This window comes from Macaca nemestrina, chromosome 2 (assembly GCF_043159975.1).
Source record: "Macaca nemestrina isolate mMacNem1 chromosome 2, mMacNem.hap1, whole genome shotgun sequence".
In the NCBI taxonomy this organism is placed as follows: Eukaryota; Metazoa; Chordata; class Mammalia; order Primates; family Cercopithecidae; genus Macaca; species Macaca nemestrina.
Genome location: NC_092126.1, coordinates 199,984,485 through 200,001,533, shown reverse-complemented (window position 1 = coordinate 200,001,533; position 17,049 = coordinate 199,984,485). Strand labels below are relative to the sequence as shown.

The following is a 17,049-nucleotide window of genomic DNA, read 5'->3' as shown; positions in this document are numbered from 1 at the left end:
TCTTGACCTTGTGATCCGCCTGCCTCAGCCTCCCAAAGTGCTGGGATTACAGGCACGAGCCACCACGCCCGGCCAACTATCTTTACTCTTAGAAAAGACTCTGAACTCTCTCAGGGAGGAGATTTCCCTATATTAATTGTACTAATCTTACTATAGTGTTGAGCTGTGTAGCTGCTATATAGTAGACATCAATAAATATTTGTTGAATAAAAAGATGTTTACATGCATGAGTGCTTTGGATAAAATGAGGCATTGTATTAATTCTTTTGTTAGTATAGTTGGTATTAAAATGTACACTTTAATTCAAAACATTGAAATACTTAAAATAATCTATAATTCTGTCTAGTATTTCTCTGATCAGTCTAAGTTGATGATATTTATTATAATTTTAAATTGATAATCACAATCATATATATATAAAAACATATTAGAATAAGTAATGACATTATTACAAAAGATTAAAATAAAATCCATACATAGTTCCTACACTAAATGTTAACAAAGTATTTTCAAGTTTGAAAATGGCCTTTCATAATACAAAATGTAATGTTCACTTCTGTTCTTTTTAGAGGCAGTTTAAGGCTCATACCTGTCACTTTTTTGCTAACCCACAACCATAATAGATACCATGAGTCAGACACTGTTCTCAGCACTTTACAATTATTAACTCATTTAATCTTTACAACAACTCCATCCCCATTTTGCAGATACAGAAAGTAAGGCACAGAGAGCTTTTGTGTTCTACTTGGGGTCTGACTGCCACCACATATTGTCAACTGCAGACACATGTTGGCACTTAACATGTCCCCAACTTAGTGCATACTCCTCTCTAACACCATACTGTCCGATTCTTTATACTATATTCGGTAAAGTACCAATTGTACCTATCTTTGAAGACAGGAGTTTGGAAGTCATTTTCAATCTCTTTCCCATGTCCCATATCCGAATGTTTTCCTGTCTTCAAAGGTTTTCCATTATTCTTTCCTGCCTTGTTTTCACCACATTCACAACCTTAGGTATAGACTTTGGAACCACTCAACCCAAATTTCAATTCCAGTTCTGATGCTAACAATCACATGTCCTTGAAAACATATTATTCTTTATTATTATCCCAATGGCTGTTTCTTCATCTATAAAACAAGGATAACTTTGGTGAAGAGTCAATAAAAGTTCTCAGAAGAGTGACTAGCATAGTAAAGTCTCACAAAGTATTGTCTATTTTTGTAAGTTTATAATTACATTTTATTTTAATGTTATTTTATATTTTATTATACTTTTATAGTTCCTAGTATATAATGCCCTTATATAAAAACAATTTTGATCTCCCTGTGGTTTATTAAACACATGTCTTCTTTAATGTACAAAGATAAACATAAAGAGATTCCTTTATACTTAGCGATTTCTTTGCCCTGCAAGACCTCTCTTGGCCACCCCAGAGAGTGTTAAACTTTTATTCTCTATTTCCCAGAATAAGTACCTCTATTTTAGTCTGTATCATGATACATTGTAGTTACTTGCTTATTTCCTAACTGTGAACTACTTCCATTTCTCTATCCCTAAGAAATTGCCTACTTTTCTAATATAGCTTGATGGGGAAAAAGGTTACATGAACAAATTAACAGCAGAATATCTCTTTATATAAATCAGTTCCATAATTAAGTGCTAATACTGGGTTGCCCAGCAAAATGTTTAGGTAGGGCTCAGGGGCATACCTATATTCACAGTAGTTTCAAATATGTTTTTACCAGTGAAGGGCAGCAGAATATGCCACCTCAAAATATGCCGCGTTGGCAAAAGAACTATTTTGAGATGAATGTCAAATAAAAAGAAGCAGATATCCAAAAAACGCTCTCTGCTCTCTCCCTAACTGCCCAAAAGTAAGACAAAATTTGCAAAGCTATCCCTTCTTCCCCCACTGTTAGGAAGGACAAAGGTTGATCAGCAAAGACAGCTTTAGACCTTTATCATCCAGGAGACAGTACCAGAGGGATCGACATAACAAACTCTACTAACTGGCCTTTACCTGCCATTCGTTTCCCATATATTTGCCATCCCACAATGTCCCACCCCTAGAGACTCAAGGTCCTTTTCCTTTGTCTTGTCACTCCTCTAAAAGTGTATTGTTCCTTGTTGAAAATGATAGAGGTCCCAAGAACCTCTTGGAGAATTACTAATTCCCTGGATATTGCCTGTGTAATATACGTAACATGTATAAGAAGTTAAAAAACTTGTTTTTTAACAAAACATGTTTGAAAACTTCTGTTTGATTTCTCTGGTTGGCTAATTAATTTATTTATTTTTTCTTGTTATAGGGGTCCCTCCTGAGAAATCAGAGGGGGTAGAGGGAAAATTATTTTTTCTTCCCCTATAACAGCATGTGCAACATTTTTGGTTGAATTGATATTATAGATAATGACCACAATACTGTTGCAATGGCTTTCTGGGTTTTTTTTTTTGTTGGTTTTTTTTGTTTGTTTGTTTGTTTTTAGTAGAGAGGGGTTTTGCCATGTTGGTCAGGCTGGTCTTCAATTCCTGACCTTGTGATCCACCTGCCTCGAACTCTCAAAGTGCTGGGATTACAGGCATGAGTCACCACCACAGGCCGGCTTTCTGTTCTCTAAAGCCCTTTATTCTATTATATCTTACCTGTGAAGAGTATTGACCAGTGGTAGAGCTGAAGTTTGAACTGACTCTGTAATTTTCATTCTCCTAACACTACGTTTAGGTTATATGTTATTAAGACAGCTTTAACTCTTAGCTTTCACCTCACCCTTTTCTCATGTCACCTGGCATTCAGGCTTCTGAAGATTTTCTAAGCCCATAAATAAATATGGGAACATATCATTACTCTATTAAATTAACTTATGAGGTCAAAGATTATTTTAACATATACAACTCATTTCTCAAGATTTAACAGTGGAGGACTTTTATTAATGTGAAATGATTATTTATATTTTTTCCTATAGAAATATAAAATGAGAACAATAACTCTCAAGGTGTTATAAAAGCAATACAATTTAAAATTGAAGAAAAATTATGAAGATATTAAAAAGTTAGCCAATGAAAACATGAGGCAATTCAGAGGTTAAAATGAGTCATCTAAGATGGGTTATTACATTTTATTGAACTGAAAGATATACATTTAGCCTCTGTTAGCTGTTCCTGAATAAAAAATAATTAATGCTTTCTTTTTAACTGAAAGAAAACTGTAAATAAAAACACTGTCAAATAAACTTAAAGACATCATGAGACTTACTCTGAATCAATAAAAATATCAAAATGAATCTTTGAGAGGTAAAATTGTAATAACTTTAAATATAATTTGCATGAAATAAATGAATTAATATTCAATATTCTCTGTCTCTTCCCCTCCATTTGTTGGGCAAATGGAGGGGGAATTTTTTTCTTCAAAATATCTTCAGATCATCTGAATACTTACAGAGCACTTTAATGGGTCACAACAAATTGGACTGCTTATTGCTCAGCCTAACTTTGGACCAAATCATGCAAAAGAAAATGTGCATATAAAGATAGAGACTTTGAATGACATCAATAACAAGTCTTCTTGCGGTGAATATTATTAAATGCCATATATCATGATTTCCAGTGTGTGATGAAACAACTGTGACCAATAAAAGAATAGAAATCATAAAAAACACACAAAAGTACTCATCTATGGTATTACTTTTGAAAATCTGAATTGCTGTCTCAAAATGATATCATACAATATTTTCAAACTTATTAGGAAAATTGACATCTTTTTGACTTATAAATACTCTCTGATATTAATATTCTTGGGTAGTTTTATGGTTATATGAGTCTAATGGACATACACTACAAGTTAGGAAAAAAGCAAATACTAAAACCTGGCGCCATGTAATTTGGGCAAAATGTATTTCTTAGTGTGGACCAACGTCTACAGGTGTAAAGTGACAAGGAATTAAGTCTGAATTTCTTGTGGGTCAGCTTCTGCCCTTGGATGCTTTTATTTATAACTTTTGATGAACTCAATAAGATTTAGCCTTGAGTCTCCAAAGTCAGAATTGATTCTCCCATCTCCTCCACAGTAAACAATAACAAAAAGCAAATGACTAAACATTTCACTTAATATTCAATTTAGATGGGTCATTTAAAATGATTTTATGATATTATTAGTGAAGAAAAATTAAAATTGAAAATATACATATATAAGTACATATATATATATATATATAAAACGAGTGTGGTAAGAATATAAACTGATTTTTCTGATAAGACTTCAGACTAGTCAATTTAAGATAACAAACCGGCAATTACAATTGTGGAATTAGAAATTATTTAGCTATTTCTTAACATGAATGTGAAGGTCTGGCATAAACATTTGAAAAAATGGAATGGCATTAATGAAAAGTTCAAACACATGTCTAAAATTACAATTATTCATCATAAACAGTAACTTAATGTTAAGAAAATAGGCAATTATTGTCTAGGCGCAGTGGCTCATGTCTGTAATCTCAGCACTTTGGGAGGCCGAGACGGGCGGATCACGGGGTCAGGAGATGGAGACCATCCTGGCTAACACGGTGAAACCCCGTCTCTACTAAAAATACAAAAAACTAGCCGGGCGTGGTGGCGGCGCCTGTGGTCCCAGCTCCTCGGGAGGCGGAGGCAGGAGAATGGCGGGAACCCGGGGGGCGGAGCTTGCAGGGAGCCAAGATGGGGCCGCTCACTCCAGCCTGGGCCGCAGAGCCAGACTCCGTCTCAAAAAAAAAAAAAAAAAGAAAAGAAAAAAAGAAAGGAGTAATAATTTCTGTTTTAGAAAAAAAGGTAATTTTCTACTCTATAAACACCATACAAACAAACAAAATATGAAGAGGTTTCTTTAGATTACTTGTAAGTTTTTTTATTTTTCCTGATGTTAGCAACATATTTTCCTCGCCCACCATTTTCCCAAGTCACCAATCCCAGTGTGTGCAGCTGCAATACAGTATTCAGAGGTGTATTTTTACATATGAAGATTTCATATAATATGTATTTCAAAGGCAATATTCACACACTAATGAAGACTTTGGCATCTCTTCTGAGGATATATTTGTTGATCTTTGAAACAGACTCCTTTAGGAACAAATCCAAATGACCATTTTTGCCTTGGAGCCAAGTACTTTGAATACTACTTAAAAATTGAGATGCCTTGTTATTTGTTTTCGTATTAATTTCTAGTGTCTGTAGCCTTGGCGCGGATGCTTTCCTAAAATTTCTGTGGTTACATTATTCACTGCTTTTTATCTCTTACGAGAAAATAAAGTTAAAAATTGTGTATGGTATATGTGACTCTTCTTATTTTGACTTCTTCAAAGCATCCCTTGCCTGTCCTTGCCTTATACTCTAGGCTCCAGTCAAACCTAAGCCTTTGTCATCCCCATGGACTCAGCCCCTTTGTATATGCTGTACTGGAAATCCACTCATTTCCTCTACCCTCCAGGAGGTGGATTCTCCTTCATCTTTGCATAAGAAACACTTTTTATCTCCTGGCCTTAAATCTTCTCTGAACTATTCCAGTTGTTTTGACCAGTCTCTGCCCAAAAGCATATACATTTAAAAAGGAACAGCCAGAAAACAGGCGCAGAAGAAGCCGGGAAGGAGGAAATGGAAAGGGCTAGAATAAAGGAGAATGAGCTAACTGGGTGAAGAGTTCGGCTTCTAGTTAATAACCTAAGTGTGATTTTTCAAGCCTGACGGTAGGCAATTTCAAAGTGTTGCTTGGCAGGCCTCCCAGGAGAAAGTTGCCTTCCCTGCAGCTGACTTGGTGCACAGCCAATGAATGCGTTGCAGTCTCTGAAGGAAGGCGCAGTCAAGGACTCAAGCCCCTCTGATTGGCCTTGTGCTTATGCATATTTGCATTCCTAGCTGAGACTCCTTTACCCAGATACCTCTTTATCTGGGGTCTTTAGCTCAGGCCTTCCTCAGGCACCTCTGCTGAGGCCTTCTTTAGGGAGAGTGACTCGAGGGCGACGCCTTGAAGACATAGTTTTCACCCTGACCTACTATTCAGTAATTTTAAACTTCTAGTCCTCTTCCCTCCCTCTTCCCATTTCTCTCTCCCTGGATCCCAAGTACATAGAACTGCAGGAGCCTTAAAAAACGTTTTTCTATGGTAAATTTATTTCCTATTTTACTCTTTTTTAAACTGAAAGATAACATTGTATGTGTTTATTGTGTTGTGCAGGAGCCTTTTGTTAAAGGGCTTCAACAGTGAAATAACCGCACTACGCTAATTGACCTGGTCCTAGACAGAGCAAGGCCATTCCTTGGGGGAAAATGGAAACGGGGAGCGGCACTTTTTTTTTTTTTTTCTTTCAGTTTTTAGTTTCTTGCCTATACTACCAAAGTAAATGATTAAATACTCGACTATGAACTTTCGTTTTTGGCTTGTTGCTTTAATTGATTACTCCAGCACCTGGAAGCCGGTTTCTCTTGAGCTCAGCTGAGCTGCTGACAGTTGGGTTGTAAGAGTAGGGAGCTCCAGGGAGCTTCCCTACAACTTGCAGATGCTAACAAATGGGAGAGCAGAAATAGAACTGTGAATGAAATACGACCCTGGCTCTATCTGTCATGACTCACTGTTGTCAGGAACAGATTTGTTAAATTCATGAAATTCTAGAACGTTCAGCATATACATACAATATTTAAGAGCAAAGTTGAGAGATGACAAAAATTTTATTAAACTGCTTATTCTTTTATCTTCTAGAGTAAAAGAATTCTGTAGCTACATTTATTCGGGCCATCCTTAGAGCAGTACGTCATTTTGAATTCTGATTGCATCTTTCTACCACAGGAGAAGTGAGGTAGGAAGACGGGAAAAATTCAGTGGTTACGTTTTCTTTATTTTGTGGGCAAAATGAAATCTGAGTGGACCAATGACTCCACCATGTCCAGTGTTTGGTTGCTAGTTTGAGATTTGGAAATGGCTGTTCGTGTGAAAAGGTAAATGGATCCAAATGCCTTGTTATAAGGCATTTGACAATGCCTACAGCAGTAGTGTGAATAGAGGGCCATTAAATTCTAGCATAAACATTCTGGGCTAATGGTTATTTTTTGGTTGTTACTTACATTTGAGGTTTTCGCAAGAGACAGGCTCTACTGGATACCCAACATGTCTAAAGGACTAAGAATTGGAGAGCCCTGACATTGAATTAGGACATAGTTTTGCACCATAAAAGAGGCAGTAGGCCAGGCACTGTGGCTCACGCCTGTAATCCCAGCACTTTGGGAGACCGAGGCAGGCAGATCACCTGTGGTCATGAGTTTGAGGCCAGCCTGATCAATGTGGTGAAACCCCGTCTCTACTAAAAATGCAAAAATTAGCCAGGCGTGAGGCGTGATGGCTGGCGCCTGTAATCCTAGCTACTTGGGAGGCTGAGGCAGGAGAATCAGTTGAACCCGGGAGGTGGAGGTTGCAGTGAGCTGAAATAGCACCATTGCACTCCAGCCTGGGCGATAAGAGTGAGACTTTGTTTAAAAAAAAAAAAAAGAGAGGCTGTAGAATGTAATACAGAGCTATATATTTTAAATTATGAAAACCATTTATGAGTTATTTTCTCATAAACTTAAAGATATAATATAAAAACATACATAGTTATATGTATGTATGTACATACATATATAAAGAAATGTATTATGGGAATACTATAAAAATGGCATTAGCTCAAAGCCAAATAAATTACCCTACTAAGAAATTCATAAATTAAGCTAGATTCTATAAACACAAAAAATATCACAAATCCAGAAATATGCATTAAATTCATATCTGACATATAATGTATTAGCATTGCATGAATTTATATGAGATCCACAACTTATAAATTTTCTAATTCTACTTGGAATTCATGTATACAGTGGTGAAATTGATAAAACAATTTCAAAATAATTTCTTGCTAAAAAGAGGCACGACTAAGGCCTTAACATTATTATTATTAAAATTCTTATTAAAATTCCCATATCTAATTCCCGTAGCAGTCATTTCAAATCAGAAATTAAGAGCACAAGTCAATACTGCATTACTTTTATTAACTGAACAAAATCTAATTTAAGATTTTTAAACTATAAAAGAGAGTCAAAATACAAATAAGAAGAAGCAAAAATATAAAATATATTGGAAGACAAAATGTATCAGACTTTAATTAATTAAGAGATTTGGCAAATCACTCTAACATGAATGTTCAAGATAAAACACAGCTATTATAACAGATAAAAAAGGTAAGATATTATAATTTTTAAAACATATTCTTCTTGGTTTTAATAGCTGTTCACACTTCCCATTTTTATTGCTTAAATTTCAAAAATGCCCTCGCCACAAAAACATCAAACATAATTTTTGATTTGCAATTTTATAAACTCTAAAAATCCTAATTATTATTATTATTAGAATTTATAATATGTGATGAATTTCTATGGTGAATGTATCCAGAACAGAAAAACTGGTAGGCATTAAGTAAAATTAAAAATGATTCATTTAACAATTATTTTACAGTCATTTATGCTGTTAGAAACTGTGCTAAGACCTAGGGATATCAAAATAAATAAAGTATGTAATTTTTAAAGGATTACATTGAAATGGACATTGACTAGTTTTTTTTTTTTTTTTTTGGTTAGGTGTTCATTTTTATTGAAAAAATTTAAAAGTTTGTTGAAAAAGGTTTTTTTATTAATTTGATAAATAATTTTCAAAATCAAAATAATTATGAATTTTATACCAAAGATAAGCTTTAAATTTTTTTTTAATTTTTATGGGTACATATTAAGCATATATATTTATGGAGTACTTGAGATATTTTGATACAGGCATACAATGTGTAATAATCACACCAAGGTAAAGAGGGGTATCCACCACCTCAAGTATTCATCATTTCTTTAGTTAGAAATGTTCCAGTGATACTGCCTCAGTTATTCTAAAATGTAAAACAAATTATTACTAACTATAGTTACCCTGCTGTACTATCAAATACTAGATCGTATTCATTGTATCAAACTATATTATCAAAGATAAGTTTGAAGATCATGGCAGAAATCACAAAATTTTTTTGTTTACAATGGCTTAAATTTTTTTGTTTACAATGGCTTTTTGAATTATTTGCTCCAAAAGTCATGTAAGAATAAGACTTCTTACTAGAAATCTCCTGAAGAATATGTGCCAAGTACTATGAGATGTGGACTTCAGACTGCTCCACTGTCTCCATCTCCACATTTTTCTCCCCATGCCCCATACTGCATACTTTTTTCAGCAAAAAAGGTGAATTCCTCTTTTTTGAATCCACATCAAAAAGCAAATTTTAAACATTAATAACTCAGCATGAGACTTATAGAAAAAATCTGTAAAGCACACAAAAAATTAAGAAATAAGACACAATAAAAAGTCATGTAAAGGTCACATATCATAAAAAATACATAAAAATAGGTTCTTTAGATAATTCTCCTTAACCTCAATGAAGTTTTATAATTTTGTTTGACACACAAGGAAACAAATAAAAGGGCTATCTGCAAAAAAACAAAAACAAAAACAAAAACAAAAAAAAAACAATTTTTTAAAAGTAAGGAAACTAGGAAGGAACAGACTTGAAAGACAAAGGATGAAAAGTGAACTACAGAGTTCAGAGAAACAAATGAAGATAAAATAAAATAGAAGAAATACACAGTAACAGATTAAGAATCCAGAGATGTGAGGAATTCACATAAAACAAATTCAAAAAAGAGCAAAGGCAATTGCATAGAACACAATAGAGGAGAATAGTAAAGAAAGCACTTTTGGCATTAACATAATTGGTTTTCACAAAAAAAAATGTACAAAATGAAGAACGAATAGAAAACAATTCCAAGATATAACAGAAAAAAAAAAATTAAATGAGTATTTGAATCTACCAGTTGAAAAGAAACAGTTACTGCAGGAAAAACTGATGCAAAATGATCACTGAGTCAGATATCCTCAATACTAATTCATCCATATGACCCCTAATAGAGGGGCTTCCGATAATGATCCTACCTGAAAATGCATCAGCACTTACATCTCATCCAATATTTCTATACTTTGTTTTACTTTCCTCTAAAGAACTGATCACCATCTGAGATAGATAGATAGATAGATAGATAGATAGATAGATAGACAGACAGACAGATAGACAGATAGATAGATAATTTGTTTACTGCCTCTTTCCCTGATTAGAATGTATACTCCGAAAGCCAGATTTTAAAAAGCATGATTATATCTCTAGATACTACACTTAGTAGATGAGTATTTAATGAGCATTTTTTGAACAAATTAAATGTAATTTAATAAATAAATAATCATATAATAATTGGGACAAAGCAAGTGCAGATCTCATTCAAGAGGGCAATTCTTACCTATCAGAATTCTCCAGAGTAACCATCACTTAAAGACAGGGGAACAGTAACAACAGTAACTCAAAGTGTGCTCTGACAATCGACTTCAAAGTATAAAAAATCATAGACAAGAGTCACAAGAGTACTTGGGGAATATGTAATTCCTTCTTGAAAAGAACATTTTTGAAATACATAAAAAAGCCCAGAAATGAAAATAAACGTTTCAAAAATGACATCCTGAAAAAGATCTATTTAAATACAAATCTAAGGCTAAGCAACCATATGAATTATGGTTACAGAATTAAATGGAAAGTCTTAAACTTTGACATTAAAATATTTATAAAACTAATATAATTAAGACATAAGGGGGAAGTGTTATGTGGAAGGGTGCTGATTTCTGCCATTCATTGCTGAGAGTTGATATTATCTAACTTTGATATATGAGTTTAAAATGATACTTTCCAAAACTTCTTCATAATCTTATGTATTAATTTTGACGTATTATTGAAAATGAACATTTCTTTCTTTATCTTTTTCTCCTTATATCTCAGTTTATAAATCAATATATTCTTCTAATTTTCTATTTTGCTAACATCAATATCTATTTTGCTAACGTGAATACCTTAGTTTCTTCACTTATGAGTGGGTATAAAATAATAGCACTTATTGCATAGGGAAGTAGGGATGTTAAAAACATGACATATGTAGGCCAGGCGTAGTGGCTCAACCTGTAATCCCAGCACTTTAAGAGGCCAAGGCAGGCAGATCACCTGAGTTCAGGAGGTGGAGACCAGCCTGGCCAACATGGTGAAACCCTGTCTCTACTGAAAATACAAATATTAGCTGGGTGTGGTGCTATGTGCCTGGAATCTCAGCTACTTGGGAGCTGAGGCATGAGAATATCTTGAACCTGAGAGTTGGAGGTTGCAGTGAGCCAAGATCACAGCAATGCACTCCAAACTGGGAGACAGAGCAAGACTCTGTCTCAGAAAAACAAAAAAACAAAAAACAAAACAAACAACAACAACAAAAAAACATATGTAAAGCACTTAAAACCTCATCCAGTTATATTCTTTCTATGTATATCATATGTAAATAAAAATGACAGTTTATCTGGGTGGTGATTTGACGACAGTAAAACCAAATCTTTGCTGGTTATGTTTTTGGTGTAATGAGCACCCATCATTTTTAAACCTATCAAAATAGGCTTTCAATAAAATATTATTAACTCCGTAAAAATTATGGAGAAAATGTTACTATTTCATTGCAATAGGTGACAATTATGTCCATTCCTATATAATATCTGTCATAGGGAATTAAAGTATACTATCACATATGTAATTTTGTCATTGTTTCTAAATATGATTGCATTAAAATGTACATTATCATTTTCCAAAGCTTGTTGTGTATCTCTTCCCAACCTGTCAATGTTCCTTTGCTCTCTTAAGGAAAAGTTATTTGGAAACAAAAGAAGACAAAAACATTCTGCTCTAACATCGCTGTCTTAGTGACAACCACTCATATTTAGATTTTTTAAAAGAGTAGATATTAAACAATCTGAGGAGAAGTAGCAGGTAAGAGAAGACAGGCTGTAGTTAGAGTAATGATGTTTGGGAAGACAAAATGGGGATGCTGCAAGTTTTAAGCAGACTCTCTTTCTCAGAAAAGATTGAGAATTGTTAGTCCGATACACACTATTTAACCAGTTTTTCTCTTTAAAATGGCCTCTGAGAATGTATAATGAACAAATGCTTTTGTTTTGTCAAAATTGAATTTTAAATTTACTACCAACATCTCCCAATATTTTTCATTTTATTTTTCGTTAACCTGTAACTACTTAACATATTTTTAATTTAAAACACATATGAAATTATTTGATTTAAAAACTCATTACATGTAGAAAATATCTTTTTTTGTTTGGTGTTATTTTGTCTTCTTATAATTATGGTAACTGAAAAAGTATTGATTAATTGAAATCAGAGTAACATTCACAATATTATCTCTAAGTAAGATAGTGTTCACTAAGAAACACATGTGCATCATAAAGATAACAATTAATGCTGTCTGGTGCTAAATATTAAGTAAATGACATTTATTCATGAAAAAAGATTAAAATTTGATTATTCCTCTTGAAACTGCAAAGGGACAAAAATCTTGGTACATGTTGCCCTCTAGTGGAAATTCAAAGATAGGCAGATGAATTATATTTTGGTGCTTTCCGTATCTGCAATTCAGTTTACTATAACAATTTTTAAAACAAATTAATATTTTTCTTTTAAAACAGTAAGTACTATCAAATATTTTCAATTAATTTGTTGTAGTTGATAGGTTTGGCATTTTAAAAATCAAAAATTTGAAAATAAAAATAAAGTCTCTCAGAGCCACTAAAGGCCAAGAAGGTGTTGTTAATCATATAATCATATAATCATATAACAAGAATAGTAGAAATAATAGATAACTCAGGAATATAATTTTATTTGCTTTGAATTTTTGCTGAGCAATGTTATCCGACCTGATTTTATAAAACTATCATCAAATCTCATCTCTCTACAATTAGAATGACCAACACAGTATTTTATGAAAAACGATAATTTGAAAAGCTTTTACTATCAACAAATAAGAACTAGTGATCACAGAAATATGAAAAAATAATTTTTCAAAAGTATTTTTGTCATCTTTTGATTTGCTTTTCAAAGCAAACATTTTATTGTGTTATATCTGTTATTTTTATTTTATAATTTCAATACATATTGGTGTGGATTGATTTTCCTAATTTATACCTCCATATGGAAGAGGTGTGAATGCATTATATATTACAAAATACAAAATATATTCTATTTATGGTAGGCATTTAAAACTATGTTATTATACATTCAACATTTTGCATCATTTGTTGATTCTTACTTTAACATCACTGTTGCTTATCTTTTACAATACCTTTTAAGCATATATAGGTTTAAGATGAGAATCTTATTTCTGTAATTGAACAGTATACCTTGTCCTAAAAAACAGTTTAAAAATGTGGTAGCTCAACTAATAGTATAAAAAATATGATTTGTGGCTGGGCACAGTGGCTCACACCTGTAATCCCAGCACTTTGGGAGGCCGAGACGGGTGGATTTACCTGAGGTCAGAAGTTCAAGACCAGCCTGGTCAACAAGGTGAAACCCCATCTCTACTAAATATACAAAAGTTAACCGGGTGTGGAGGTGGGCGCCTGTAATCCCAGCTACTCAGGAGGCTGAGGCAGGAGAATTACTTGAACCCGGGAGGCAAAGGTTGCAGTGACTGAGCCATTGCGCTCCAGCCTGGGCAACAAGAGCAAAACTTGGCCTTTGCCTCAAAAAAAAAGAAAGAAAGAAAAAGAAAAAAAAAAATATGATTCCACTATTCCACTTACAGTATGAAAAATTATAAAATGAATATTTAGTCAACTATATCCCTTGTTTACACAATAACAAATGCTTACATTTCAAAATCATTCTTTATTTTTTTAAATCTTTATAAACTTTTGTGTGTGTGTTGGAATTTTGCTTTTGTAGCCCAGCCTACAAAATTGCAATGGCTCTATCTCAGCTCACTGCAACCTCTGCCTCTCGGGTTCAAGCGATTCTCTTGCCTCAGCCTCCTGACTACCTGGGATTACAGGCACGCACCACAACACCCAGCGAATTTCTGAATTTTTAGTAGAGATGGGATTTCGCCACGTTGGCCAGGCTGGTCTCGAACTCCTGACCTCAGGTGATCCACCCACCTCGGCCTCTCAAAGTGCTGGGATTACACGCGTGAGCCAGCACACGTGGCAGTAAGTTTTCTCTCTCTCTCTCTTTTTTTTTTTTGAGATGCAGTCTCCCTCTGTCGCCCAGGCTGGAGTGCAATGGTGCTATCTCAGCTCGCTGCAACCTCCGCCTCCGGGTTCAAGCGATTCTCCTGTCTCAGTCTTCGGAATAGCTGGGATTACAGGCATGCACCACCAAGCCTGGCTACATTTTGTATTTTTAGTAGAGACGGGGTTTCACCATGCTGGCCAGTCGGGTCTCGAACTCCTGACCTCAGGTGATCCACCTGCCTTGGCTTCCCAAAGTGCTGGGATAACAGATGTGAGTCACCGGGCTCGGCCCCAGCTGTGAGTTTTAATTTGTCCTCAGTGAGGTGCTGAGTTCCATGTTGATGTCTTTCTTGTTTTCCACTTTCATTGCTCTTGTGAGGCTCCTGCCCTTGCAAGACTGTCACCATGCTTCTCCCTCTATCATCCTGTCCGCGAGGACCTGATGACTCCTCTTCACTAATGAGAAGTCAAGGTCTACTCTTCAAAGTCACTTTTAGGAAACGTTTTTTTCATTAATCAATTTTCAAGTTGAGGAGGATAGAAAGGAATGATATTAGTGAAGTACATGGTCAAATAAGCTTGAGAAGCCCTGGGTGCTTTCCATACTTTCCTACTTACCACTTTTTCAGAAAGGCTAAATATAAATGGGGGATAATGGGCTAATAAATCATCTATTCCAAGACCTTATGCATTTTAGCAAGGGGCACCTAGCAACAGAATAAAGGTGTGATGTGAAATGTCAAACCAGCTGTGCTACATTGGCATATTCAGAATATAACCTAACTCTCTCTCTCTCACACACACACACACACATCACCCTTTCCTTCCCCACCATCACTCCTCCAGCTCAGATGAGCCTTCCACACCCCTCACCACTCACTCACACATTTAGCAAGCTCTCGACTGGTCAAGTTTTGGCAATACCATGCCTCTAAGGCAGGCTATGGCAAACTGTGGCGTGGACCTTCACCTGTTTTTTGTAAGTCATTTTTTATTGGAAAACGATCACACTCATTTGCTTATCTATTGAGTGTGGCTGTATTATTTTCAAAATGTTGCTGTTCGATGGTTTTTGAGAAGTAGTGACAGAGAATGGATGGTCCTCAAAGTCTAGCCAATGTTTGCCTACCTCTGCCCTACAGAATTTTTATTTTCTTACCTAGTTCACAAAGAACCACCTCAATGACGTTTTCACTGACCCGGCACAATTCTAGTGACCCTGCTTTTCATCTTTCAGAACAGAGCAGAGCAAAAAGCAATTTCTTGGCACTGATGTCTTCTGAGGGAATAAAATATTAAGTGCAAATGTGATACCATGACTACCAAAGTTAATAATGGTGATGACCCTTGGAAATGAGCGTCTCTATGCCAATGTGTTCATTCTTTCAGTGGAGAGAGCAGCTCTGCAGATCAAACCGAGGTGAAAGATAATTCTTCAACAGGGTTGTCTCCCCAGCTATCAAAGCTTTTAGAATAAACCAGAAAAAACTTTGTCATGCATCTGTCAAATTCAGTTAAAAGATTAGTTTTTTATCCTGTACTTATTAAATTATTTTTGAAGTTAAGCAAGAAATCTTTGTAATCCCATCATTACATCCACAAAAGGCTTTTTGTTTTTTAAACAAATCTATGTCAAACCAATTCCTATTATTCTTAAATCCATCAATATACATGCTTCCAAGGCCGTGCGACTTCCAATTACAAATAATGGCCAGTATGAGTTTTGACTGTATTGCACAATGTCCCTCTATATTTCAGTCTAGGAAATGTGTAGAATTGTTTTTGTTAACAATAACACTATAGTGAGATTAAAAGCTAAGGCTGGACACAGTCATTTGAGTAAGAGAGCTCTAACTGTAATATCTATCAGTGTAGAGAAAGCTTAGGCCTTTCCTTACCTTATGTGGAATGAGGCTAGCAAAGCCCAGAGGAATAAAAAGCACAACGTTGTCCAGTGATACAGCAGCTCCCAGAAAACTCTTAGAAAAATTGATGTTGTGCACCCTCGGGTAAGTCACTTTAATGTGTCTTTTCATCTCATCCCTATAAACAACAAAACCACGCAGCCCCCTGTGGTGGAGGATAGGTCTGTGTAGAAGGAGCAAGATGATATAGGAAGATGAAGAAATAAATGAAAAAGCAGCAACTCCCAAAGTCTGTTTAGACTTCATAATTGTCTCTGAGAAATCTGTTTTCAATGTGCTATATAAAATTATGATAAATGGAACCATGTTTTTCCCATCGTATTTTAAGACAATGGCTATTGTCTGAATTTGTCTATAAAAACTTCTCAGAAATTGCTGCAATCCATTCAACAAAGGCTCCTTTCAATTGAGGTAAACTTTGGCAAAATGGCCATCTTATGGTTTAGGAAGGAAGTTTCATATTCTTATTATCTCCATTTATCAGCCTTACTTTACAGGGCACAGAAAAAATTACTCATGGTTGACAGAACCCCCAAGGTCTGGACTCTTTGGGGTTCAATAAAACAGTCTTTTTATAAACTCACATGCAATAGTACTCTAAAAATTCTCAACCTAGGCCGTACTTTTAATATTTAAAAAAAACAAAAATTATAACAATAACATTTTAAAATCTATAAGTTAAATTTAGATGTAATACTATAATTATGTAGCATTGGTTACATTAAATCAAGCGAGTTATATTTGAAAATAACTTTCTACATGTACCTATCTAATTTGCTCTCTGATTTGGAAGATACATTTTTATTATCTTCAAGGCATAACCTTTTGTGGAAATATTCTTGGTTTAATAAATACCTATTGATAAAGTTAGAAAGTATTAGTAAATCTCCAGACTAATATAATGTATAAATATATATTCATACTGTTGATAGAAACATAATT

At 34.6% G+C, this 17,049-nt stretch overlaps 1 protein-coding gene and 1 long non-coding RNA gene across 5 annotated transcripts in view; one reads left to right on the top strand and one right to left on the bottom strand.

The window, feature by feature from the left end:
* Positions 1-17,049, bottom strand: part of LOC105485564 (roundabout guidance receptor 1) — a 1,159,905-nt gene that overhangs the window by 872,403 nt on the left and 270,453 nt on the right. The gene's annotated exons all lie outside the window — the stretch shown is intronic.
* The window catches only part of LOC105485540 (uncharacterized), a 113,884-nt gene that overhangs the window by 1,417 nt on the left and 95,418 nt on the right, over positions 1-17,049 (top strand). For all 3 annotated transcript variants that reach the window (XR_989643.3, XR_011620434.1, XR_989644.3), the window contains exon 2: positions 6,728-6,824. This is a non-coding gene — a long non-coding RNA (uncharacterized lncRNA). The remainder of the gene's footprint in view (positions 1-6,727; positions 6,825-17,049) is intronic.